We start from the raw sequence: 27,785 nt of genomic DNA, 5'->3' as shown, positions 1-27,785 counted from the left end.
GCTAAATGGAGGGAGCAAGCCCATTTTACATGGTGATAGCTGGAAACAGTAGAAGGAACCTCCCCTGGCAATGGCCTGATGAGAAGGTAAGCATGTGGACTGGGTGCTTCCCTTATTACAAATGCAGAGGTCACGGTTTCTTTGGCAAGCTGCTAGAGGTAGAAAGCCAGCTCAAAGTAAGAGAAACCATCAAGAGCATAGCTGTAAGAAAGAAGAAGCAGAGACACAGAGCTCCTTGGGGCACAGAATTCACTGGAGAGACAGGCTTGGAAATTGTTGTGATCCTAAGAATCCCTCAGTGCCATCTGGCAAAGGGTTCACTTTTCTGGAACAGCAACTCCTATCAAGTCTAAAATTCACTACCCTTAACACACTGCTTTCATAGTACTTATCCAAAAACGGTTGTGTGAGATGTCTAATGGAAGCTTACGTATTACTGATTCTCATAACCTTTTAGTGATGTAAGTACTGGTGATATTTAAGAAGTTGTATGTATTGAAGATATGTTGTAGAATCTAGGTCCCAGGCAGATTGACAAATTGGTTTTGCCAGACAAAGGGATGTGGAATCACCTGCCTCAGTTCATATATAAATTAAACATTGTGAAGCCAACACCAAGGAGGCCCCATTTACATGTGAAATTCAAGAGGAAAAAAGGTCCAAGGGGATGTGAAACAAACAGGAGTATGGGAACATGAAGACACCTTGGAGCCAGCACCCTAGGCAGGAAACTACAGGGAGTCACCTAACTTTGGTGACAAAACAATTGACTTTGGGCATAAGAGGGAAGCACAAGGATACTTCTTTTATCCTGCACTTGAGGTGGTAACTGGCCAATGTGGTTATAGCCAGAAAAACAGGATCTTAACCATCCTCCCTTGAAATACTGCAAGAAAACACTTAGGTGAGAAATTGCTTTAGATAAGGTTAGCCTGTTAAAGTAAAGGCTTAGTTTAGTAGAATGCATCCGATGAAGTGAGCTGTAGCTCACGAAAGCTTATGGTCAAATAAATTGGTTAGTCTCTAAGGTGCCACAAGTACTCCTTTTCTTTTTGCGGATACAGACTAACATGGCTGCTACTCTGAAATCTAGTAGAAGTATGTTACACATTTTCTTTTATTTGTAACCTGTTCTCATTATCCTTGCTATCTCTTACATTTTTACCTTTGTTAATAAACTTACATTTGTTTTCACTATAAATAGATTACAGAGCTGTGTTATTATTTTGGAGCTGATACTCAGTTGAATCAAACAAGCTGGGAGTAGCGAAGCTGGTAATTACTGTGAGTGTCCTGTGACAGGGACTGAACACTACAGGGGGATGCTTTTGACACATTCAGGGATTGGGGTACCTCAACTATTTACCTGAAAGGCAAAGTAGAACTGGCAGAGTCTTGAGGAAAATGCTTGACCGGCTCAAGGGCTGGCAGCACAAGGGAGCTGACACCCAGCTACCACAAGAAAGGCTCCCTCTCACTGAAGCAGGGGCGTAACATGGTGACTCCAAGAAAGTGTTTCAATCATGAGCAAGGAAATTGCCTGCTGTTGTTTCTACTTTGTTCAGGGAAACAGGATTTTGTGTACATTGTAAATATGCAAAGGTGCACTAAAGAATATATCTGACTCGTATCATCCATTTATCATCCTAACAGGAACAACCTGGAAAGGCCCAGAATATTGGCTCACCACTCGAACCAACGGGGCAAGAGTATGCTACCAAAAAAATTGGAGACAGACAACAGTTATGTGCTTACTTGTACTGCATGCAATCCCATTGGAGCTAATGAGGCTGTAGGTATGTATGTACTTCAACACAGAATTTTGTCCATTGACTGAAAGGAAAATTTTCATACTAAAAGTAGAAATGGTTTTAAAGTGTTAGGGATAGTGAATGTCACAAAAGGGAATTAAAAGCCAGTGAAAATGTGTCAAGCTATTTTAGAGGTAAAGGGGAGAGGAAAGTGTATGTCCATGAGCAGCATCATAAGCAGGGTAGGGGAAAAACATCACAGCAGTTACTGAGGGAAAGGCCTAGGACATCAATTCATCCATCTTTCAGGAGCCAGTTCAGTACTCTTCCTGAGAATATATATTCTAGTGCTTTATGCATTCCACTGTTAATCAGAGATATGTTTTTAAACCAGTATCCTAGATCCAAATCCTCCCCATTTTGAGCATTTGAAGTCTAGATCCAAATTTGGGGGTTGGACACTTCTCTAATTTTAAATTATTCAAGCAATGGGGTTTACACCCTGTTCCCTGGGCAACGGCTCCACAGTCTACTGGAACTCACTGTTAGAAAAAGTTTCCTATGTTCAGACTCTATTCTCCTTTGCTCAATTTTATCCCATCACTCTTTGTCAGAATTTTTTATAGCACTCTAAACAATTTTTCTCCCTCCTTGTTCTGTACTCCTTTCAAATATTTGTACACAGTTATCATTCTCCCACCGAGTAGTAGTTTGTAAATTGTTTCTTTCTAGGTGTCAAGGACGTTGTAATGCAATTTGTATAGTGTGTGTTTGTGTGTGTGACAGGCCACAGTAAAATAATGCATGTAAGGTCGTAAGAGATGAAAACAAGAAGGTCAGAGAAAGACACTCCAGGGAGTAATGTAGCTTTCATACTCACTGTGAAAAACAAAACATTTAGATAAATTGCCAGTAATGCTACACACTATTTGGGAGTTTTGCAAGCGCAGCAAAATACAGAAAAAAAATCCTGTCAACATTTTACACAAGGACATTTTCAAGCAAAGGCACCTCAAGTTAGACATATAAATACATAAAGAGGCACCTCAGTAAGCAGTCAGTTTTGCAGAGATCCGGAGCACTCTTAGCTCTGGTTGGCATAATGATGATTTACTGAGGAGATGGCTCTCTTTTATTGCAAGTTATTCTGCATATGGAACTAGAGGAAAAAAATAGATTAAGGGTTATTTTCCAAAACCCAGCCTACCTTTTAAGGAGCACAACACGAACCCAAAAGTTATACCCGTATTTTTTTGACCCACTATTACTAGTTAGATAAATAACTACCTGATATGGGACCAATTTGTACTCAAAAGTAATTTGCAGGCATAACAAAATTTGGGGCAGTTGTGTGGGTAAAACATGTGCCCCCTTAAAGGTGAAATGCACTGAGGCCTGATTGAAAATTTGGCTTAGTTATTTAAAAGCACCACTTCTTTCTACAAAAATGGACCTGTGAGCGAGCACATTAAACTTTGCATTAAACATTCCACCCTTGGCTTCTTTTCATCAAGAATAAAAAAGAAAAGTTTGAAGTTAGCCCCAAAATTGGCACTTGGAACTGGCACCATAATGGTCTCAAACCATTTTTATTAGTAAGAAAAAGAAAAAAAATCCCAGAACACTGATTTTTAAACATAACAAAAGTTCTATATGTTATTCTAAAACACTGTTTATTAGGGGACTAATTCAAACCCCACTGAAGTAACAGAAGGGCTGCCATTGACTTTAGTGGACACTGCATCAGGTTCCTATTATTTTTACTGTTTTTTTCTTTCCTGGAAGACACCAAAATATATTCCCGAGAAATCCTCTAATTGATACACTTTTTATTGAAGTGAAAATATTTGTCCTCCCTTCTATTGAAGGGGACTACAAAATAAACTCTTAGAGTAACTGTTAATAGATTGGTTGTGATTTTAGTAGTATGTAGTGAAATCTTCAATTTAAAATCTCTTCCTCACTTTAATATATTCATTCATAAAATATAGAAGTTCTGCTCAGCATTACAGTATACTACGTAAAGTCCACTGCTAATAGAAATTAAAGAGGTCTAAACCAGTGGTGGGTAACAAAAAACATACTTCTCCAACTATTCTGTGCAGTAGACATCATTACAATGTTCACATTTACTATATGAAATTAATTAGTATTAATGCAGCATTTTAGGCATTTCCTATACTTAATGGCATTTGCTGCCTGTGGTATGTACTATCCTATATATAGGATTATATATATATATAAATATAAATATATAATAATATATTATATATATATTTGCCAAATATATATGTAATATATATATATAGTTGCCAAACTCTGTTCTAACTTAATTGAATAGGGTGCAAGTCAACATCAAATTTGGTTCCATGAGTACAGCAAATGAAGTAAGATTCTATATGCTTTATATTAAAAGTGGACCCAAGACATAAAATTTGATCACGCTTTAAATTAAGGTTCCTTTCAGAAATGGTTTACAAAGAATTAATAACTTATTAGTACATGAATAAGCATGTTACAGACAGGAGTACCGTGTACTAGAGATGGTAATAAGCACATTGGTAGAAAGTGTTATTAATTATTATGTTAGTAATAAAGTAAACGTTTGACCTGTCATACTCTATAACAACTGATTAATAATTTATTAAAACATCTATCATTTATTAAACTTCATTTATTAAACCTTTTAAAACTATACATAAATGGAACTTTAAGATAAAGTATGACCCAATATATATATATATATGGTTGCCTATGCCATCATGTTCACAGAGATGGGATCTTGGCTTTTGGTTATATTTTAGAATTGTGGAAAAATATTTCTAGTGAATCCAAAAAGAAAAATGAAAATATCCAGCTTTCTAAATCTATAGTGATATTGCAAAAATGTAGGACTTGATTCACCAATGCAATAGACCAGCTTCACCCTGGGGTAAATAAAGTTTTTATGTTAGTCAACACATTGCTGAAGTTGATCATGGAATTTTTCCCCTCTCTGGATGCTCATGAAAAATATTATAAATGTTTTTGTGTGTATATTCAGGTTTCATTCTGGGTTACTTGGGATTGGTCAATCTTCATTCCAGCGTTCCAGGTTCCCTGACTGGCTAAGCTTATATAAAAAGTTCAATCACTGGGGTCAATTAATGCCATTGTGACTGTTTTTCTGAAGGAAAAGCTGTAATTAAGTTGTTCTCTGCAAACTTGTTAGATGAACCTTTTGCTATCTCTCTCTCAAAAAAGTAATTATATGTCCTGAGAATTGATGATTATTCATTATTCATATATCTGGGAACAAATGTATTTTTCAGAGTCACTATGGCTTCCCATTGATTTTGATTATTTCCAGTCATACCAGGGAAATATAGGCAACACAGGTTCTGACAAAGATCAAAGGCCATACACGTCTCAAGACTATTGCCTTGTATAATATCCCTGTTTTGTAGATGCCAAACTAATTACATTTCTTCTATTTGACATTAGTTTACATTTTAGATTTCTTCATCACATTACAAAATCTCTCTCTGTCTCAGGGTAACTGGTCTCCAAGAATGCCTTTTATCATGCCTGTAACCTTATTACAGAACTAATATCTATATCATTTGATTGAGACCAGAGTCATAGATAACACATTTAGGACACTATCTTGTTTACTCTTTCATAACCACATAGACAGGAAGTTTATCGCCTTGTTTATTCCTACCATGTATTCTGCTAGGGAACTGATGTCATTCTCCTTTGTTTGACATTATTTTCTATCTGTTATCATATTATACAGTAGATCATTGTGCCATGCTGGTCCCCATTCCTTCCCAGCCACAGCACTGTAACATTGATGAAAGTGCTCTAATAGCCCTCATCTTGGAGAGCAATTGGTCCAACCATGTAACTGTATCTGCCAGTGTTTGTTATACCATTTTCTGTGTTTTTAACTGTGTTCTTCTGAGGCTCATTTATGGATCATTGTAGCCAGAGCATAGCTAGGGAAAAGGAGATGTGCACTTCCTGCAGGCCAGCGCCTGGAGGCATTGAGGCATTCAAAAGTACTCTTCCTCCACAGGTTTCAGAGTAACAGCCGTGTTAGTCTGTATTCGCAAAAAGAAAAGGAGTACTTGTGGCACCTTAGAGACTAACCAATTTATTTGAGCATGAGCTTTCGTGAGCTACAGCTCACTGCATCGGATGCATACCGTGGAAACTGCAGCAGACTTTATATACACTCAGAGATCATAAAACAATACCTCCTCCCACCCCACCGTCCTGCTGGTAATAGCTTATCTAAAGTGATCTTCAAGTTGGGCCATTTCCAGCACAAATCCAGGTTTTCTCACCCTCCACCCCCCCACACACAAACTCACTCTCCTGCTGGTAATAGCCCATCCAAAGTGATAACTCTCTACACAATGTGCATGATAATCAAGGTGGGCCATTTCCTGCACAAATCCAGGTTCTCTCACCCCCTCACTCCCCTCCAAAAACCACACACACAAACTCACTATCCTGCTGGATGGGGGTGAGAGAACCTGGATTTGTGCAGGAAATGGCCCACCTTGGTTATCATGCACATTGTGTAGAGAGTTGTCACCTTGGATGGGCTATTACCAGCAGGAGAGTGAGTTTGTGTGTGTGGGGGGGTGGAGGGTGAGAAAACCTGGATTTGTGCTGGAAATGGCCCAACTTGAAGATCACTTTAGATAAGCTATTACCAGCAGGACAGTGGGGTGGGAGGAGGTATTGTTTTATGATCTCTGTGTGTATATAAAGTCTGCTGCAGTTTCCACGGTATGCATCTGATGAAGTGAGCTGTAGCTCACGAAAGCTCATGCTCAAATAAATTGGTTAGTCTCTAAGGTGCCACAAGTACTCCTTTTCTTCCTCCACATATGCTGCAGAGGCATGATAGATTAGCGTTTGCAAAAGCCAGAACTTCCTCCAGTGGAGCTACCCAAATTGGATTGGGAGGAGACCTGGCTTTGCTGCCACCCAAGTACCCCATATTGCCAGTGGCTAACATTATTAAAAGTGCCTAAGCCACTAATGAGCCTCAGTCCTCCTGACTTTCAAAGTCAATGCAACTTAGGCACCAAAGTGATTTTGGACACTTTTGAAAATGGATTTTAAACTCCTAAGTGACTCAGAAGGTTTTGAAAATATTACCCAGTAGAATGAATTACCCTAAATCCATTTGGTGCATCCATTTTACTTACGATTGCCCATTGTATGTGTAGGCTAGAGAAGAAGTCATCTCCCTCCGCCCTCTCCCGCAACTCCAGCACACCCACCCAGGGCAGCCATAAGGTAATTTGGCCCTTAGTGTTTTATTAAGTTACATTTTTGCATTATAGTACAGGATACACAGTACACATACGTCATATGCATTTTCAGACGTGTGTGTGTGTGTGCATGTCTATGTTAGTTGTATGCATACATATAGTGAAAATTCATCAGGTGTGCTCAGGGAGTAGAGCCCAGCACTTTCCAAAATATGGATATAATGCATGTGCATATGTAACCCACACACCTGCACCTGGGTGTGGTGCTCTGTCTCATGTAGTGGTACCAAGACCACTTAGAGATTAATGAATCTGCTACAGCCTTAGCTAATAGCCAGGTGGCTTTTAGCTCATGCAGCAGAGGCTCATGCACTAAGCTCCAGAGGCCCCAGGTTCGATCTCACCTGCTGACGATCGGGGTCTGTCGATGTTACACATACATACACACATCCATTCTGTATATATACAGACATTCAATATGATAATACTAATGCATTATTATAATGCTTATATTTGGATAGCTGTGTTTTTACCATGAGGTCACTGATGTATAATTGTTTATAAATCATAGCATAGTATCTATAGAGGTGACTGATTCTTGTTCATAATGGAGTTTAGAGAGCATTCAGTAAAGCTGCAGTATGCAGAACTTACACATTTCTGGACTGAGAAATAAAAAAAAAAAAAAAAAAAAAACCAAAACAATCAGACAGTATATTGTCACAAATCTGTTGAGGTGGAACTGGATAGGATGATATAACTGTCATGCACTAGGCATCATGTGACAGGTTATAGACAGTTGATAAAATGAATTTTTAAATAAAGGAGCAACCTGATTCTATTGTATCCTGCAATTAAAGCCATTAGGAAGAGGAAAAACCATTTTGCTTTCCACCTTTATGATTCTGGAATGTCTCTCTTCATTGTGCTGATCAAGTATAATGTGTTATATATTTCATCATGACAAAATATAATTGATGTCATGAGTAGTTTTAAATTATTGCTTGTATAATGTATCCTTTTAGCAGAGCTGTATTTATTATTGTAAAACTTCTGAAACTTGTTCCAAATTACCATGAAATGCATCAGAGAGTAGAAAAGAAAAAAAAAGATTTATCAATGACAAGACCAGTCATTAGAAAGACTTTAACTTTCAAGTCAGTTTCACAATACTGTCAGCTTCTTCCTCCTCCTCCTTTCTCTTAGGCAGTATTAAAAGTAAAATACAAAAAAAATCCTGTACGTTATTGAACTTAGAAGATAAAAGCAACAATAAAGCAACATGTTTTATGTAAAGGCATTTAAAAACTTTAGTTCAAAAATTGAGCACACTGTTACACCAACTAGAATTTTATTTGTTCCCATCTATGGGCATGCCTTAACAATAATACTTTATGATTCAAGATTAGCAACTGGATCATCTACAGCACAGAAGCATTACTTGCATTTGCATACACAAGATGAAATGCTATAAATTCCTGTAATGATGCATATTCTACATCATTTTTATTCACTCTTTCATCCATCTGTCACTTTCAATGAACCATAAATTTAGTAGCATGTTTGCAGATAATATTTTTCTTCCATTGACTAAGATATCAGAAGCCGTTTGATGGTTGTATCACTTGCTCAACCCCTCAGGAACAGAAGGTACAGCACATAAATATGTGTGATGTCCTGTAATATATCCAAATAGAATACCCAGTCAACATATTTGCCCAGTTCCTTGATCTCCTTTAGAAAGACACTACTTCATCTACAGATTGATTACTCTGGAGAGCAGTGAAAAACAAACAAACAAAATGGGTATAGGGTTGTTTTGAAATAGAAAAGAAGTATTTTTTCAAAGTAGTTTGGACCAAAGCCTAACACTGCAAGTGCAATTGAGGGAGTGTGTTAAAAGTATTACTCCCAATGAAACTCCCAACAAGGGTTGCATTTATAAGTATACTGGCAATTTTAGACATGAATACTTGCTTATTACCTAGAGTGTATGAGGCTTTGTGGGTTAATAACTAAACCATGGTCTACAATGGTGGGAGGGGGGCAGGAATCGATCTAAGTTACGCAACTTCAGCTATGTGAATAACGTACCTGAAGTGTTCGTACTGAGATCGACTTACCGTGGTGTCTTCACGGTGGTGAGTAGACTGTTGCTGTTCCCCATCGATTCCGTCTGCGCCTCTTGTGGCGGTGGACTACAGGAGTTGACAGGAGAGCTCTCAGGGATCGATTTATCATGTCTAGACTAGACCTCCCACAGACACACTGGAATGATCGCTGCCCGCCAATCCAACGGGTAGTGTAGACATACCCTAAGATGCTTCAGGCCCATTGCTTTTAATTTGCCTGATGCAATACTAGCTAGTTTTCTGTTGGATATTGATATTATTATAATCCTAGCCTTTATCATCAGTGGATCTCAAAGGACTTTACAAAGGAGGTCAGTCTCATTATCTTCATTCTACAGATAGGGAAACCAAGGCAGAGAAAGATTAAGTGACTTGCCCAAGGTTCCCAACAACCCAGTCCAGTGTCTATCCATCAAACAACACAACCTCCCATTGCAAATAAAATATAATAAGATAGCAAATAAAAATCTGGTTAGCCATCTCATGATCTGCATAACCAAGTGGGAACCTTTCATGAACCATTTAGAAACCCTTCTGTGTGCTATACTAACCAAAGATCCCAGAAGTTGCTGACCAAGAGATCAACTGACTCTTTGATAAAGCAAGAAATCATTTAGTCCAGCGGTAGACCAAGGACACTGAACGTAATAAAAGAAAATTGGAAAACCATTCCTCTGTTAATATTATGGATTGCTAGTTCCTGTATTCAAACTGCTCATGCTGGTACTCTGCCACACACACAGGCAGAGCTGTGTGAATAATCTCAGAAAATCATCTTGAAATATTAGCTTAAGTAATTAAAAATATGGGTTTGTTTGGCTTTACATCTCTTTTTTGTTTGTTCTTCTCAGATGTTCTGGTGAGTGAAGTTAATGTCAGGAATGTTTGCCTAAACAGCAAAATTTTAAGCAAATATTAGAGAATATTAGCAGAAAAGAAATTAATTTTAAACAAGACTATCTGCCCCTGAAATATTGCTAGTGACAAGTGTAAGCACAACCATTAGTGATCCATTCTAATTTATGGAGTGAGGCAGAGTAGAAGATGCTTGTAAACTGAAGAGATACCCCAATTCAGAACCAAAGGAGAAAATGTCATGGTTCTAAATTTGCCTTAAAGTCATTTGGAGTAAATCAGAAAATTTGAAAATCTATTGTATAGCTGATGTAAATATATATCACCTTTCAAACATTAGCTACCACATTACTATTAGCCTTCCCATAGTACTGTGACAACAGATGATTGGGAGTAACAGATTATTGTGAGTAACTGTAGGCCTCCAGGGTTTTATTGCCATCCCTTGACTCTTTAAGCCCTGATTAAGCAAAGCACATAAGGACATGCTTAAATTTAAGCATTTAAGTAGTTTCAGACAGTGAAGACAACGTTTGGAGAGTATTCGGGCTTCTGGATAAAGGTTGCTTTATAAACTCAATAAGCTACCCTCTTGGTTCATCTTAATTTAATTTTCTTCTTTTCCTCTCCATGCTCCTCTATTATCTTCTAATCTAGGTGTCTCCTATCTTATTTATAATCTTTTCTGCCATATTTTAACCCATGATTCTAATGAATTACCAATTAAGGCATCAAATGTGTAATCAAATACACAAGCACACCAGCTTTACTGAGTGAGAGAACGTTGGCCCGGACATTGTGGTTATTCTCCCATCTCTTTTCAAATAACCTCTTTGGCTTTTTAACTTTCTTGTCTCTCTGACCAATAGAAGTTGGTCCAATAAAAGATATTACCTCACCCACCTTGTCTCTCTAAATTTCTCCTAGGCAATCCATGATCTTAAATATGATCTTAAAGAGAGTCTAGTTTAATGTCTAACCATCTCCATAGTGTTGCAATTGCATATGAATATAATTTCTGATTGGGGACCCAAACCACCTTGGTCAGCATAGTAACAACTAAGCCACAAACATGACTGAATGAGTCATTGAAAGACTTTTACTTTTATAAAGGTAGCACTTACAATAGACCATAAACTTAACTCCAGTAATAAAAAGTGTGTATATTCCATATACAAATACCACAATATTCCTGGTTACATTGTCAGCTGTATGGTAGATCCACTGTGAAATTTTATAATGAGAACTTTATCATCTTGTTTCTAAGGGAAACTAAGAACTATCTAACCTAAACAAGTTTCTCAGACTTTTTCATGGTGTGGGTTCACATCTTAACAGATTGCCTTATTGACCCATCTACTCTCCCCCATTCACAATCACTTGGACCTCCTCCTCTCCCATTGGTGATTGAATAGGATTTTAATGGTAACCACAGCAATTGTGTACTGGAAAAAGTTATATTAGAGAAGCATTTTATGCATTTTAGCTTTGTTTATTTTGATTTACCAGCTGAAAATAACCATCAGACACCAACAGCTCTTCATGGACCACCCAGAGCTTCATAGAACACAGTTTGAAACCACTGACATTAATTGCTGACCCTGTTTCTTTCATATCTCTGAAAACAGATGAGGGCATATTGGCCACTGGAGTTATGTCAACGCTAAATTTTAACAACTGTATGTAAGAGAGAACAAGGAGAAGATTGTGTGGGATATGGATGATTAAAAAGAAATAATATCTGATATGAAATATATGATATATAATTTATGAGATTAATTGATCCAAGGTATTTTCGCTTGGATACTTAGAGCAAATTGTTAACAGAATAGGATTTTTTTAGTGGTAAAACACTTACATTTTAATCTGTGCTCATTTATTGAATATAAAACTATTTAATAGCATTAAGTCATAGCAAAGTATATTTAAGTGGTCAATTACTATAATACTCAAAAGAAGTCTGAGTGCCTTCAGCCACCCAACTGACCAATAAAACACAACCTGGCGTGTCTTAATGCCATTATAATATGGATCTTCAATTTATTTTTTGTTAACAAATCTTTTACAATATATTTTTCAAAACATACATATTTTACCATGAAAAAAATCCCTAATTATTATTGTATAAATATTTATAAAACTTTATAAGACAAGTTCCTAGCCTCCAAGGAGCTTATAGTCTAAGTAAGTATAGTCCAGTAATGTGAATCACACCGGCTCAGCAATCCACCCACACATTATACATGGCAGCATCAGGGCCTAATATATGCATATCACATACAGAGTAAAGACAATATCAACACAGAATTAGGCACTTAAATCCATTGTTTGTCACCTGATTGTCATAGGTATTATGTACTCGCAGCTCCCACTAAATTTGAAACATCAATGATTTTTTGTGTGTGCCTGAGACAGGACTAATTAAACACTGAACAAGGACCTCAGGATTTGGCCCACACAATAACCCAAATTACCAACCAGCCTACAGTTAGCTGCCAAAACTTTTCCAGACACCCAACTTGACTTGACCATCCTCCCACTTTCTGTACTTAACCCTCCACAGTCCTCCTAAACCCCTTCTCACAGCAACAAGTTCTTCAGCATAAATCATTCTGCACACTTAGTGATGGGTGCCCAAAATTCAAATCTCCGTCATTGCCAATCCCTCTTTCACCCACTCCTTTCCCGATCAAACAAAAAACAACCCAAAATCCTACTCACTTGAGGCCTTTCATATAATTATGAAACTGCTGTTGGAATCTTATACTGGGTCAACATTGTTCAGACCTACAGCTTGTTGGAGTATGTATATCCCCCTCCCCTGCCCCTGGTAGAAAATTTAAATGAAAATGGGGAAAATATTTTTATTGGAATTTTCAGCAGAAATTTTCAGTTTGTAAAAAACAAACAAACAACAAAAAACGAATGGAAACCGAAAAAGAAAAAAATGTTTTCCAGTGTTTGGCTTTAAAATTTTTGCTTTCAGTTTTCTTTTAAAAAAATTAATAAAATAAAATAAAATCAATTGAGAAAAGCAGGGTGCTTTCCACCAAAAATCCTTGGTTAACTGAAAATCCAAATTTCGATAAAAAAAGGTAAACTGAAAAATAGACATGTTGATTTCAGTGTGCTTTGGATCAGACCTTCCAAACTTTAAAACAAAACAAAAAAATCACCAATTTTTGGCGTGTGAAAAGCACCTCAAAATGCTAAACTAAAGATTATTTACATCCTAGTGGGTAAGTATAATGATAACTAACAGGTTTCAGAATAACAGCCGTGTTAGTCTGTATTCGCAAAAAGAAAAGGAGTACTTGTGGCACCTTAGAGACTAACCAATTTATCTGAGCATAAGCTTTCGTGAGCTACAGCTCACTTTGTCGGATGAAGTGCATCTGATGAAGTGAGCTGTAGGTCATGAAAGCTTATGCTCAAATAAATTGGTTAGTCTCTAAGGTGCCACAAGTACTCCTTTTCTTTTAATGATAACTAAGGATTTTGTGGGCATGCTAATGTCTAAAGTTTTGGGCACTAATCTGCAAAAGGACTCTATAAACATTGCAAGGTGTTCTAAAATTCTTATGATGACTTTAGTTAGTTCAACCCATACCAAATTGTGTTTTGGAATATTAGGTTCAGTGACCAAACTGAAAAATCAATTTTTCTCTCAGTTCTGCTCATATGGTCAATTTCACCTATTCAAAGTATGTAAAATACTACTGAATCAGGAAAGCTACATATGGAAATGACCACACAGGTTGTGAAGCAGTGGAGAATCACGCCCATGCTCTGTTAATGATTCGGGATCATAAACTTCTAAGAAAAAAAATTTTAACAAAAACTATTCTGTTTACATTATCTGAGCACAAATCCAAGGAGTTGTCCAGTATTATTTGCCTTTTTATATACTCCTGAGTGTACTGTACTTTAACCAAAATCCTGGGAAAGTTTTCACTGCAGTTGACAGTTTTCAGATTAAATAGTGGAAGAATTAAGACTCAAAATAAATGGTCAGTCTAGATTTAACAAGGTAAAGAGATTTAAAGATTTCTCAGTGCATTTATAATTCATTGGAATTTGCCATTTCCAGCACTTCACTTTTGAAGCTCTCACCAGCTTTAAAGAACCAGCCAAATCAAAAAGCTGTTTCTTAAAAATAATAATAAAAAAAAACAGTGGTGATTCCACATTTGTTAGCTAAAGAAATCATGTTATAGCTACACCATCTTATAGATCTGATCATTATAACAGCCTCACATAGGGGGATTTTTAAGGTAGATCTAATATGAAGGACTTCACTGAAGTATGGGAGAGATTCTCTGGCTTGTCCAGCCCCTGTATACTGCTGCAGCATTGTAAAACGACCAGAATTCTCCTGGCACAGACACTGTAGCGGCCTTACAATGGGCCCCTTACAAGCTCAGGCATAGGGGAAACATGGTGCGGGGGGGGGGGGCAAATCCAGGGGTTGGAAGGACATATCATCAATGGGCTGTAGTGAGGTCACAGCACATAGCACTGAGAAGATACTGGAACAGTTTGCTGTAACTTAGACAGCCCTCCAAGACTGGTTAAATTGCACCAGGGGTCACACTGATCTTGTAGCAGTGGTGGGCAACATGCAGCCCGCAGGCCAGCACGTCCTTGTGGCCTTCTCCACTTCCCGCACATCCCATTGGATGGGAATGGTGAACCGCGGCCACTGGGAGCTGCAGGCAGCCGTGCAAATGTAAACACTGTCTGGCAGCCGCCAGAGGATTACCTTGATGGGCCGCAGATTGCCCACCACTGTCTTACAGCAACCTAAGCCTCTGTCTCCTCCTGGGCTGCACAGACTCCAAGAGGCACAGCACACAATTACACCTTGTACTATACTGTACCATACAACTGAATAACCGAGATTTTCCCCACATCCTAAAAACTGTTTTCTGATAGACAAGAGCTAACTATTTACAACATGGGTCCATAACCAAATCAATGGAGCTATTTTGATTGGTATCAACAGAGGATCAACAGGTTATCTCAAGTGCTTATATACAAATGCACAAAGCCTTGGTAACAAGCAGGGAGAACTGGAGGTCCTGGTGATGTCAAGGAACTATCACGTGATCGGAATAACAGAGACTTGGTGGGATAACTCACATGACTGGAGTACTGTCATGGATGGTTATAAACTGTTCAGGAAGGACAGGCAGGGCAGAAAAGGTGGGGGAGTAGCACTGTATGTAAGGGAGCAGTATGACTGCTCAGAGCTCCGGTACGAAACTGTAGAAAAACCTGAGTGTCTCTGGATTAAGTTTAGAAGTGTGTGCAACAAGAGTGATGTAGTGGTGGGAGTCTGCTATAGACCACCGGACCAGGGGATGAGGTAGATGAGGTTTTCTTCCGGCAGCTCACAGAAGCTACTAGATCGCATGCCCTGATTCTCATGGGTGACTTTAATTTTCCTGATATCTGCTGGGAGAGCAATACAGCGGTGCATAGACAATCCAGGAAGTTTTTGGAAAGCGTAGGGGACAATTTCCTGGCGCAAGTACTAGAGGAGCCAACTAGGGGGGGGGGGCGCTTTTCTTGACCTGCTGCTTACAAACCGGGTAGAATTAGTGGGGGAAGCAAAAGTGGATGGGAATCTGGGAGGCAGTGACCATGAGTTGGTTGAGTTCAGGATCCTGACGCAGGGAAGAAAGGTAAGCAGCAGGATACGGACCCCGGACTTCAGGAAAGCAGACTTCGACTCCCTCAGGGAATGGATGGCCAGGATCCCCTGGGGGACTAACTTGAAGGGGAAAGGAGTCCAGGAGAGCTGGCTGTATTTCAAGGAATCCCTGTTGAGGTTACAGGGACAAACCATCCCGATGAGTCGAAAGAATAGTAAATATGGCAGGCGACCAGCTTGGCTTAATGGTGAAATCCTAGCGGATCTTAAACATAAAAAAGAAGCTTACAAGAAGTGGAAGGTTGGACATATGACCAGGGAAGAGTATAAAAATATTGCTTGGGCATGTAGGAATGATATCAGGAGGGCCAAATCGCACCTGGAGCTGCAGCTAGCCAGAGATGTTAAGAGTAACAAGAAGGGTTTCTTCAGGTATGTTGGCAACAAGAAGAAAGCCAAGGAAAGTGTGGGCCCCTTACTGAATGAGGGAGGCAACCTAGTGACAGAGGATGTGGAAAAAGCTAATGTACTCAATGCTTTTTTTGCCTCTGTTTTCACTAACAAGGTCAGCTCCCAGACTGCTGCGCTGGGCATCACAAAATGGGGAAGAGATGGCCAGCCCTCTGTGGAGATAGAGGTGGTTAGGGACTATTTAGAAAAGCTGGACGTGCACAAGTCCATGGGGCCGGACGAGTTGCATCCGAGAGTGCTGAAGGAATTGGCAGCTGTGATTGCAGAGCCATTGGCCATTATCTTTGAAAACTCGTGGCGAACGGGGGAAGTCCCGGATGACTGGAAAAAGGCTAATGTAGTGCCAATCTTTAAAAAAGGGAAGAAGGAGGATCCAGGGAACTACAGGCCAGTCAGCCTCACCTCAGTCCCTGGAAAAATCACCACTGACTTCCTGAGGAAACTTCAATCCATCGGTGATCTTCCTAATAACACCATCCTGGCCACTATGGATGTAGAAGCCCTCTACACCAACATTCCACACAAAGATGGGCTACAAGCCGTCAAGAACACTATCCCCGATAATGTCACGGCTAACCTGGTGGCTGAACTTTGTGACTTTGTCCTTACCCATAACTATTTCACATTTGGGGACAATGTATACCTTCAGATCAGCGGCACTGCTATGGGTACCCGCATGGCCCCACAGTATGCCAACATTTTTATGGCTGATTTAGAACAACGCTTCCTCAGCTCTCATCCCCTAAAGCCCCTACTCCACTTGCGCTATATTGATGACATCTTCATCATCTGGACCCATGGAAAAGAAGCCCTTGAAGAATTCCACCATGATTTCAACAATTTCCATCCCACCACCAACCTCAGCCTGGTCCAGTCCACACAAGAGATCCACTTCCTGGACACTACAGTGCTAATAAACAATGGTCACATAAACACCACCCTATACCGGAAACCTACTGACCGCTATTCCTACCTGCATGCCTCCAGCTTTCACCCTGACCACACCACACGATCCATCGTCTACAGCCAAGCTCTGCGATACAACCGCATTTGCTCCAACCCCTCAGACAGAGACAAACACCTACAAGATCTCTGTCAAGCTTTCTTACAACTACAATACCCACCTGCAGAAGTAAAGAAACAGACTGATAGAGCCAGAAGAGTTCCCAGAAGTTACCTACTACAGGACAGGCCTAACAAAGAAAATAACAGAACGCCACTAGCCGTCACCTTCAGCCCCCAACTAAAACCCCTCTAACGCATTATTAAGGATCTACAACCTATCCTAAAGGATGACCCAGCACTCTCACAAATCTTGGGAGACAGGCCAGTCCTTGCCTACAGACAGCCCCGCAACCTGAAGCAAATACTCACCAACAACCACATACCACACAACAGAACCACTAACCCAGGAACTTATCCTTGCAACAAAGCCCGTTGCCAACTGTGCCCACATATCTATTCAGGGGACACCATCACAGGGCCTAATAACATCAGCCACACTATCAGAGGCTCGTTCACCTGCACATCCACCAATGTGATATATGCCATCATGTGCCAGCAATGCCCCTCTGCCATGTACATTGGTCAAACTGGACAGTCTCTACGTAAAAGAATAAATGGACACAAATCAGATGTCAAGAATTATAACATTCATAAACCAGTCGGAGAACACTTCAATCTCTCTGGTCACGCAATCACAGACATGAAGGTCGCTATCTTAAAACAAAAAAACTTCAAATCCAGACTCCAGCGAGAAACTGCTGAATTGGAATTCATTTGCAAATTGGATACTATTAATTTAGGCTTAAATAGAGACTGGGAGTGGCTAAGTCATTATGCAAGGTAGCCTGTGTCCTCTTGTTTTTTCCTACCCACCCCCCCAGATGTTCTGGTTTAACTTGGATTTAAACTTGGAGAGTGGCCAGTTTGGATGAGCTATTACCAGCAGGAGAGTGAGTTTGTGTGTGTATGGGGGTGGGGGGGATGTGAGAAAACCTGGATTTGTGCAGGAAATAGCCCAACTTGATTGTCATGCACATTGTGTAAAGAGTTGTCACTTTGGATGGGCTATCACCAGCAGGAGAGTGAATTTGTGTGGGGGGGTGGAGGAAACCTGGATTTGTGCTGGAAATGGCCCACCTGATGATCACTTTAGATAAGCTATTACCAGCAGGACAGTGGGGTGGGAGGAGGTATTGTTTCATATTCTCTGTGCGTATATAAAGTCTGCTGCAGTTTCCACGGTATGCATCCGATGAAGTGAGCTGTAGTTCACGAAAGCTTATGCTCAAATAAATTGGTTAGTCTCTAAGGTGCCAAAAGTACTCCTTTTCTTTTTGTGAATACAGACTAACACGGCTGTTACTCTGAAACCTGGAAAAATCATGGAGCAGGTCCTCAAAGAATCAATCCTGAAGCACTTGCATGAGAGGAAAGTGATCAGGAACAGCCAGCATGGATTCACCAAGGGAAGGTCATGCCTGACTAATCTAATTGCCTTTTATGATGAGATTACTGGTTCTGTGGATGAAGGGAAAGCAGTGGATGTATTGTTTCTTGACTTTAGCAAAGCTTTTGACACGGTCTCCCACAGTATTCTTGTCAGCAAGTTAAGGAAGTATGGGCTGGATGAATGCACTATAAGGTGGGTAGAAAGCTGGCTAGATTGTCGGGCTCAACGGGTAGTGATCAATGGCTCCATGTCTAGTTGGCAGCCGGTATCAAGTGTAGTGCCCCAAGGGTCGGTCCTGGGGCCGGTTTTGTTCAATATCTTCATAAATGATCTGGAGGATGGTGTGGATTGCACTCTCAGCAAATTTGCGGATGATACTAAACTGGGAGGAGTGGTAGATACGCTGGAGGGGAGGGATAGGATACAGAAGGACTTAGACAAATTGGAGGATTGGGCCAAAAGAAATCTGATGAGGTTCAATAAGGATAAGTGCAGGGTCCTGCACTTAGGATGGAAGAATCCAATGTACCGCTACAGACTAGGGACCGAATGGCTAGGCAGCAGTTCTGCGGAAAAGGACCTAGGGGTGACAGTGGACGAGAAGCTGGATATGAGTCAGCAGTGTGCCCTTGTTGCCAAGAAGGCCAATGGCATTTTGAGATGTATAAGTAGGGGCATAGCGAGCAGATCGAGGGACGTGATCGTTCCCCTCTATTCGACATTGGTGAGGCCTCATCTGGAGTACTGTGTCCAGTTTTGGGCCCCACACTACAAGAAGGATGTGGATAAATTGGAGAGAGTCCAGCGAAGGGCAACAAAAATGATTAGGGGTCTAGAACACATGACTTCTGAGGAGAGGCTGAGGGAGCTGGGATTGTTTAGCCTGCAGAAGAGAAGAATGAGGGGGGATTTGATAGCTGCTTTCAACTACCTGAAAGGGGGTTCCAAAGAGGATGGCTCTAGACTGTTCTCAATGGTAGCAGATGACAGAACGAGGAGTAATGGTCTCAAGTTGCAGTGGGGGAGGTTTAGATTGGATATTAGGAAAAACTTTTTCCCTAAGAGGGTGGTGAAACACTGGAATGCGTTACCTAGGGAGGTGGTAGAATCTCCTTCCTTAGAGGTTTTTAAGGTCAGGCTTGACAAAGCCCTGGCTGGGATGATTTAACTGGGAATTAGTCCTGCTTCGAGCAGGGGGTTGGACTAGATGACCTTCAGGGGTCCCTTCCAACCCTGATATTCTATGATTCTATGATTCTATGATCAGTTCCGTGGTGCCTTTTAGTACATTGCACTGAGGTGTTAATCCCGCACAGCGCAGGTTTGTAGAGCTGCACATATAAGCTCAAGGTAAAAAGAAAGGAGCAGGAAAGAGAGCATATTGGAACTCCATTCTGCATTTATGAGTACTATTATGGAGCCACCAAATCACTCCTGTCTAATAGCAGGGGTTAGGCTTAACAAGGGAATGTGTAGTTAAGTGTTTTGTTAGTCTTATACATACCTTGTATATACATAAGTCTGTGTCTCAGTTGCACCCAATCTCTGCTCATGCTCCAACTCTTTCTTATATACCCCAGACACCTGTGAGTTAGGGAGTGATAATGCAAAAAGTTTTCAACTTTATTCCACTCTGTGTGGAGAACCATGCCTTGCACTTAACCCTACTTGCACGGGCCCACACATACTTGCAATGGAGGGAACAACTTGTGTACCCTGCTGTACACCACGGAAGTACATGAAAGGCAGGGGTTAGGTCAAATTTACTCTTGCTGGAACCAGTTTAAAACTCGAAAAAGAACCAAGAAATTTCAGCCTTTAGGTGGCAAAACTGACATGCAGCAGCTCCTTACATGTGGAGCCAGGAGGGAGATAGATAAGATTAGATAGAAAATACATATATCCAGCTAGCTATATAGTTCTAGTGCACCATGGTATCTAGGCACATTTTAGCACACATTCCCAAGCCAAATGTTAGCATTCAAGCACACTGCATAAATTTGAAACAGTATCTGGATGATTTAGTTCCAGATATAATCCTACTCTCAATATTTCATGCTCTTAAAAGGATGTGAATAATTTACACCTATGTTAAGGCCTCTTCATTTCTTGGGAAGTACAAGGGGCTTTAGTGTAAAATGAGAATCAGGCTCAAAGTGTTTATAATAATCTATTTAGCATCATATTTTGAAACCACATAATTCTATAATGAACAAAAGTTTCCTGCTATCTGCTTTGAACCCTACATGTGAAGGATGGAAATTGTTTATCAAAAATAAAACAACCACTGCCTTTCATGACAAATAGCATGTTACAGCTGAAAAGCAGGTGTGTGAAATGCCTTTTAGTTTACTGACATGCATATCCAATACCATATGCCATAGAATGCTACAAAGCATAGTGTTCTTTCAAAACTTTACCTCCCTCTGACAGTAGACATGACTTGACAAATGGCCTGGCAGAAGAATTACATGACACTTTTGTGATGGGTGTCATTTCCAGAAAATCTTTTTTTTGGGGGGGATGCTCCATTATGGAACATCAAATATAGGTACAAATAATAAAATTTAGATACAGATTTTGAATACCTCTAAGCTTTCATCTGGGCTTTGGATCATTATAATTATTTGGTTTGGTCTATACTGTTAGTTTGCCTTTTGCAAAATTAGGATCCAAATCCCAGTTAGAGTTCTGAACTGCTCCTAAAGGTTATTGAATTCTAAGTCAGGCTCAATTCTAATCCTTTTGGATTATGTTTCATGACCTTGATGTTTCAGCATGCTGGGCCTGGTCCTCAGTTGCTCTGTCCCCGCTCTTTGGGCAGGGATGCCTGGCTTTAAGCAGCTTTCGTGCTCCCTTCATTCTCCCTTCATGACCAGTCCATAATGTAAATATGGTCTTCTTTCCAGAATCCTTTATGGGAAGTGAGGAATTGCTGTATTGCAGTGTACCATAGCCACACCCCCTATATGCTTCTGATCCTTCCCCCCACCTACACTAGAGGTTGTGGATAGAACCTTTACACAACCTCTGCACAAGCTGTACGGGGACACTTTGGCAAACCGGTAAAGTGCCTGAAACCACTATGGATTATTGCTAAAAGCAGCCAAGTCAGCAGGCTGTAAATTAGCCAAGTCAGCAGGCTTAGCTCAACCAAGGCAGGAGCTGGGGGAGGGGGGGGGGGCAGGGGGTTGGGTGCCACAGAAAGGGCAGCTTGACCCCTCATCCTTCCTGATAAGAATTGTGTTGACCTTGCTGATACTTGCATCTTAGAAGAGCAGGATGTGCCCCAGGAATGTCTACTGGGGCCTCAAGGCTGCAAACTCTGGAAAAACCCACACCTGGTTAATCGATAATCAGAAGGAGCCTCTTGCTTGCCCATTGGAACTGCTTGCTTAACAAGTTTTTTTTAAGGGACATGTCATTCTATTACTAATGTATAAATAAGGGGGAAAAGTTTGAGGTGGTGGGACTCTTCAGGACTGGACTCTCCCTCTGGATGCATCTTGTGTTTCCCACTGGCAGACGGGCTGCCACTGTGCCACTCGAGAGCCACACTCAGCTTTGGTAATTATCAAGGGTTGGGGGTGTTTTACTAACCTGTTGCAGACATGTGTATAAGTGCTTGAGACTAAGTAAAATTTAGCTTTAAGTGAAAGCACTCTTGTGTTGTCCCGTTTGTGCCAGCCATCTATTGGTCGGACGCCCGTGTCTCCCCTGATTTATTTCCTGACACCACCTCACACAGAGAAAAAGTTACCAAGAGCTTTGGGTTGAAAGAACCCCAGGTAGCAAAGCCAGTGCACCACTTCCGCACCCTGATCAAGAGGCAATTTCCAACCGCTTCATGCTGCCAGTGTGTCATAAAGGGGCCTTACGGTAATAGTGAAAAAGGTCCACTATAATCGTCCTTTAGATAATGTTGGCCTAGATTAGGATCATATTATGTGTAAAGTCAAGGTTACACTGGAAGCATAATTACATGACTTTGTATGTCCCAGAAATCAGGTAATTCATGACTCAACCATTTTGTAAGAGAACTCAGTGCTGAAAGTACAAAGCACTGGCCAGAGAGATTTTTAATACAATATGGTGGGGTGCTATGCAACTTTCCCCAGTATATTTCATTTATTCTCTATTTATTTTATACATTTTTGAGCAGAGATTAAAATATAAACCAAAATGTGTCATGGTTTTAAGAAGCCAATAAATATCACCAAGAAACTAGAGAAAAATAATCCAATGTGCTCCATTCTGCCCTCACATGCTGTTTCCCAACCTGTGGAAACACAACCTCACAGAACTGGAGCAGAGGAGCTTCTGTAGAACTAGGGGAAACAGGCCATGGAACTGTAGGTTAATCCTAACTTCCATGGCCCCAGGTTTGCACATTTCTGCTGCAAAGATCATGGGGCTTAATAAAACAAATAATACCTTATGGTATAACTCTAGAACTCACAAAAACAAATCATTACCTCAGTGTATCAAATGGTACTGTTATGCAGTATTTATGCAGTTTCCTGATGCACAAAATTTCTTGAAATTATTAACTGCACAAACAGATCTATGATGCTTGTACATTTATACAAGGTTGCAAGGGAAGCAATATTTTATGGGTATGTATAATATTTACAAATTGATTCTATCTACCCATTCTTATTGGGTTTTTTCTTTAGAAAATGAAAAGAAAATAGACTGTGCCTTAAATAGCCGAAGACCATTGTGCAACAGATGGAAGACACAGCTGGATGACAGATGTGTGATGGAACAGCTTATGCATACACACCACAAAATGCCATTCCAGGAGTACACCACAAACAGTATTAGCACCTCAGCAGTGGTAATTGTGTGAATAATGCCTGTAGAAATTCCACTTGCTGCATATGGGATAGGTAAATTGCATGAAGAGGGGGTGGGGACATCCTCTCATAACAAGGCATGGGGTTATTATGCAAATACTACATTTATTTCAAGTTGGCTGTACCACACAAACACTGATGACAACAGGATTTTAGGAGCACTGTAATATTTCATGATTGTTTGTGTGGGTGACTGTGAAGTAGAAGAGGTGGGCATTTAACTTTTTGCCTTTACTACAGTTGTCTTTTTACCTGTACTCCCTATTTTTGTTTCTCTCTCACACTTCAATAAGATAGGTTTTGTTGAGCCAATTCTCTAATGATTATTTTGACTATATAAAGTCTGTTGAATCTAGCCTACTCTGAATTTAAAAGAGAAGGCAAGGCTAACTTGAGCAAGGTGTATTTGTGTCAAGTACATTAGACACACTATTAGATCAATTTATATACTCCATCCTTTGTGATAATTTCTGCTGATTGCAGTTGTATTCCCCAATCTGGCCAACATTTTCCAAAGTGGTCATTGATTTTGGGCTATCTCAGTTTTTGGGAGCCCATCTGAGACACTCAAAATCAGCTACTTTGGAAAATTATGGACTAAATGTATAAGGAATCTGTCAAAAGAGAAGAATCTTTTAAGCACATCCATTCCATTGGCTCTCAGCATCTCTTTTTGTTTTTTTGTCTATAAAGTTTATGTACACCATTGTTCTTGGAAATTGCAGAGGAAAATACTTTTTTTCTGCTTGTTCACCTTGCTCACTATGAACAGTAACAGTGAGATGATTCTTTGGCATGCATGCATATTAAACCTAACTACATTATTTTATTTTGAAGAATGTGGGTGGGTATAATCTTTAGTTACCTCTCATCCCTCTCTGTACTCCAGCTGTACAAATGAAGCCCAGCTGGGTGTGCTGAACCAGAGAGGGTAACTTCAACAAAAAGATTACGTACTTTGATCAAAGTCATGAAGGAATCGGAGCTAGAGCAGGGATGAAAATGATAGAATACTTGATTCTCAATCCCTTGCTTAATCCACTGTGACTACACCCTGCTCCAATTACCAATATTAGAACTGCTCCTCCTAGTGGTCAGGAATCACAGAGCATGAACAGCAGAGGAGAGGTCACAGCTGCAGGTAGTCAACTGGTGTGGAGCTTGCAGTGGACCTACTGCTTGCAGCAGTAGCTGGAATGGTATTTCCCCTCAGCTACAAGCTGATTTGGAGGTCTTCCAATCAAATGAGATCAAAGGTTCCTTGGCCATGGCTTTCATGGACCCAAAGGACATCCCTGGATGATATTATGAATAACCTGTGATCTGTATGAAAAATTGAACGGGCTTTGAATCCAAATGTTCAGTTTCCACTGATTTATGTTACCAAAAAAAATGGTTAGACAGTTACATTTTTTAAAATGGAGATTGAGATTCCCTCTTACATTTCTAGGTCCCTTCAAACTGCAGAAACCCATGGTCACAGCTGTCACAGGCCCCAAAGTCCCTCTCCGCTTATGTCATTAAAAAAAAAACAAAAAGTGTAGGTTTTGTTGCTATATATAGTATGTTCAAAAAACAATGCTTCCAGAAGGTAAATACAGCCATGAATGGTCCTTATTATTTACAGAATTTCTTTCATGATAACTTGTGATGGATTATCTTTGTTTTCATCATCCCATTAGTAAAAAGTGACACCTTTTTAGATCTAATTAGACCACTTTCATAAAGACCATTAATAATTCAATAACCCCATTATCTATTTTCTTCCCCGTCAGAGCTTTTCAATCAGAGCTTATGCAGCAGGTTGCATTCACTCTGAAAATCCATTAGCCTCCTCTCTCACTCATGCTCTTTTTCAAGGGACACAAGTGGATAGACACATGATTTTATTTATTCATTTGTTACTCCTTTCCTCTTAGGATAGAGCTAAAATTTTGTGGCGTGTGTGTGTGTGTGTGTGTGTGTGTGTCTTTGATGCATGTAATAATCTTCACTGTCATCTTCTCACAGCTTTATCTGTCATCTTATTTTTTACATACAGAACTCTGACAGCACTGATCACCTGAATCTGTTAAACAATTTTTTCATGAGGTTGACACACTGCCCCAGTGCTTGCATCTATCAACATCTCCCTGATTTATTGGCTTAATAACAGGAAATCATTTGGTAGCTCAGCTCTATTTTGCCTCAGTGCTGACCTGTGACCTTAATTTGATGCCTTTCAAGGTTCTTTGTTCTCTCATATTATAACAGGTAGCTTGCTTACCAGCTGAAACAGTTTTACAAACTTACATAAATATTTAACTGAGAGCTAGCAATATAAATTTTTATAAGAGTTTCCTTTGGAAGTATATAAATAACTCAGATTAAACAGAACTGTATAAGTCAACAGCAACCCACTATCTGGGTTTAGGTACCCTTCAGATGCTTCATGCCACACCCCCACACCCCATTTAAAAATGTTGACAGTTACAATAGTTATGTAGTATTGAAAACTCCTTCTCTCCGTGTTACTCTTTAACCCCCCCCCCCCCCAAAAAAAAACACCAAAACTCAGTATGTACCTATATGAGGAAGAACCTATCATGTAAATGCTTCAGGCCACCACAGACTTTCTGTAACAATTTCGTAACTAATTAATCCCCAGTCTGGGATCACTTGAGGGTTGGTTTCAAGGAATGGGGGAGCCACTAGAAAAGCACTATTTGAAAATGGAGGGTCTCTAGCACAGGAGGCTTGGATTCATATTCTACCGTGCCCTACCTGATAAAAACTCTTTTTCTGGCCTGACTTCTGAACAGCTTCACCTTCCCCAGCTGTTTGTTCACATGCCCACATTCAGGCTTGAATGCAGCACACATCAGCAGAAAAGCCTTAGGAGGAGAGCTACCGGCATGGAGCCTAGGCTAGCCAATAGCTAGAGGTAGGCAGGAGGAGAAAGGGAGGCTCTCCTGCCATAAGAAGCTGGGGGAGAAATGTCTTCCCAGTGATCACATTATTACAGAGAGAAGGGAGGTAGGGGGATAACCAACAGCAGTAAATTTATGGAAGGGTCTTTTTTTTATTGTCGGGGGGGAGAAAGAAGGTGAGGAACCCCAGAAGAGGCAAATCATCCTCACTAACCAGTGCAGAATGAGCGAAGTCCCCATTCAGATATATGCCTGTGCAGATCAGGTAGCAGACTAGAAGGCTAGAAAAACTGTGATATTCACTAAAAAATTAAACCAAGAAAATGTAAGAAAAAAATCACCTTTCACTCTAATATTAGACTAAAAACATGGAAAACCACTGAGAAAAAATATTTGGGGAGGGGTAGTTCTGTGTTAAAGCTAGTTTCTCTAATCACCACAATGCACAATTTCCTCTCTATGGATCTTAGAAAGACTCTGATTCCTAAAAAATAAAACAATCAAATCAATTCTTACAATGGATTGGGTAATTGGATTATACAGTTTTTATTTGAACAGAGATGTACCTTTTAGAAAGCCTAAATACACTTTAAATTAAACATGCTTTATCCCGATAACAATAGCAGCCACTTTTGCTATAATGAATGGGGATATTACTAGTGCTTAAATTAATATTTAATTTAACTTATGAAAGAATGTGATGGAAATGACAGTACCTAGCCTGTGCAGTTTCACCAAGGCAAGCAATGATCCTTATTGAAGTGAATTAGTATTACAGCCAGCATATCTGAATATCATTTTTTCCACCACAGGCTAACACACAGGTTAGTTAGTGCATAAGTTTAGCATACATTTGTTAGTGTATTTGAGAAAATCAGACCAAAGGAAAAATCCTTTCCAACACTGGCATCTTTTAAAATTCCCTGCAAATGATATTTCTGTAAAATATGAGTACCAGGTCATCTGTCTGTTCTCAGTCAAATTAAAACACTTTATTTAATGTATGTCTTCTAGACAACAAAACTAAGTGAAAGTGTCTTGATTTGATTCTTTCCCTGTATGTCAATTATAGGCATAACATTTGAAGGTTAATAGTGTGTCAGTGATGTACCAAACCAATGAAACAATATCTTTCTAACAATGGACAATTTGCTTGTGAAATGGATTGGAAAGACTGTGATAGTATAAAGAAGACTATATTAAAATGATGGCCCTTCAATCTGATGAACAGTCGAAATGTTACTTGCTCAAAGACACCATTAAAATTAGAAACATCCATCTATATATTTTCTTGATAACTGCTGTATTCCTCTGCACATGTGCTGAAATATACATTATTCAGTATGCTTTTCATCTTAATTGCAGTTTGCTTATAGTATATGTTGGCTAAGATAAGAATCACATAGAAGAGAGAACATAAAATT

General features: G+C 39.8%; 1 long non-coding RNA gene across 1 annotated transcript; it reads left to right on the top strand.

Moving 5' to 3' along the window:
• On the top strand, positions 1-27,785 carry LOC140905395 (uncharacterized). The gene is made up of 3 exons (XR_012156843.1): positions 1-86; positions 1,654-1,796; positions 23,270-27,785. It is a non-coding gene; the product is annotated as an uncharacterized lncRNA (long non-coding RNA).

This window comes from Lepidochelys kempii, chromosome 1, assembly GCF_965140265.1.
Source record: "Lepidochelys kempii isolate rLepKem1 chromosome 1, rLepKem1.hap2, whole genome shotgun sequence".
NCBI classification, from domain to species: Eukaryota; Metazoa; Chordata; order Testudines; family Cheloniidae; genus Lepidochelys; species Lepidochelys kempii.
The sequence above is the reverse complement of the archived record's forward strand: the minus strand, read 5'-3'. Positions and strand labels throughout refer to the sequence as shown.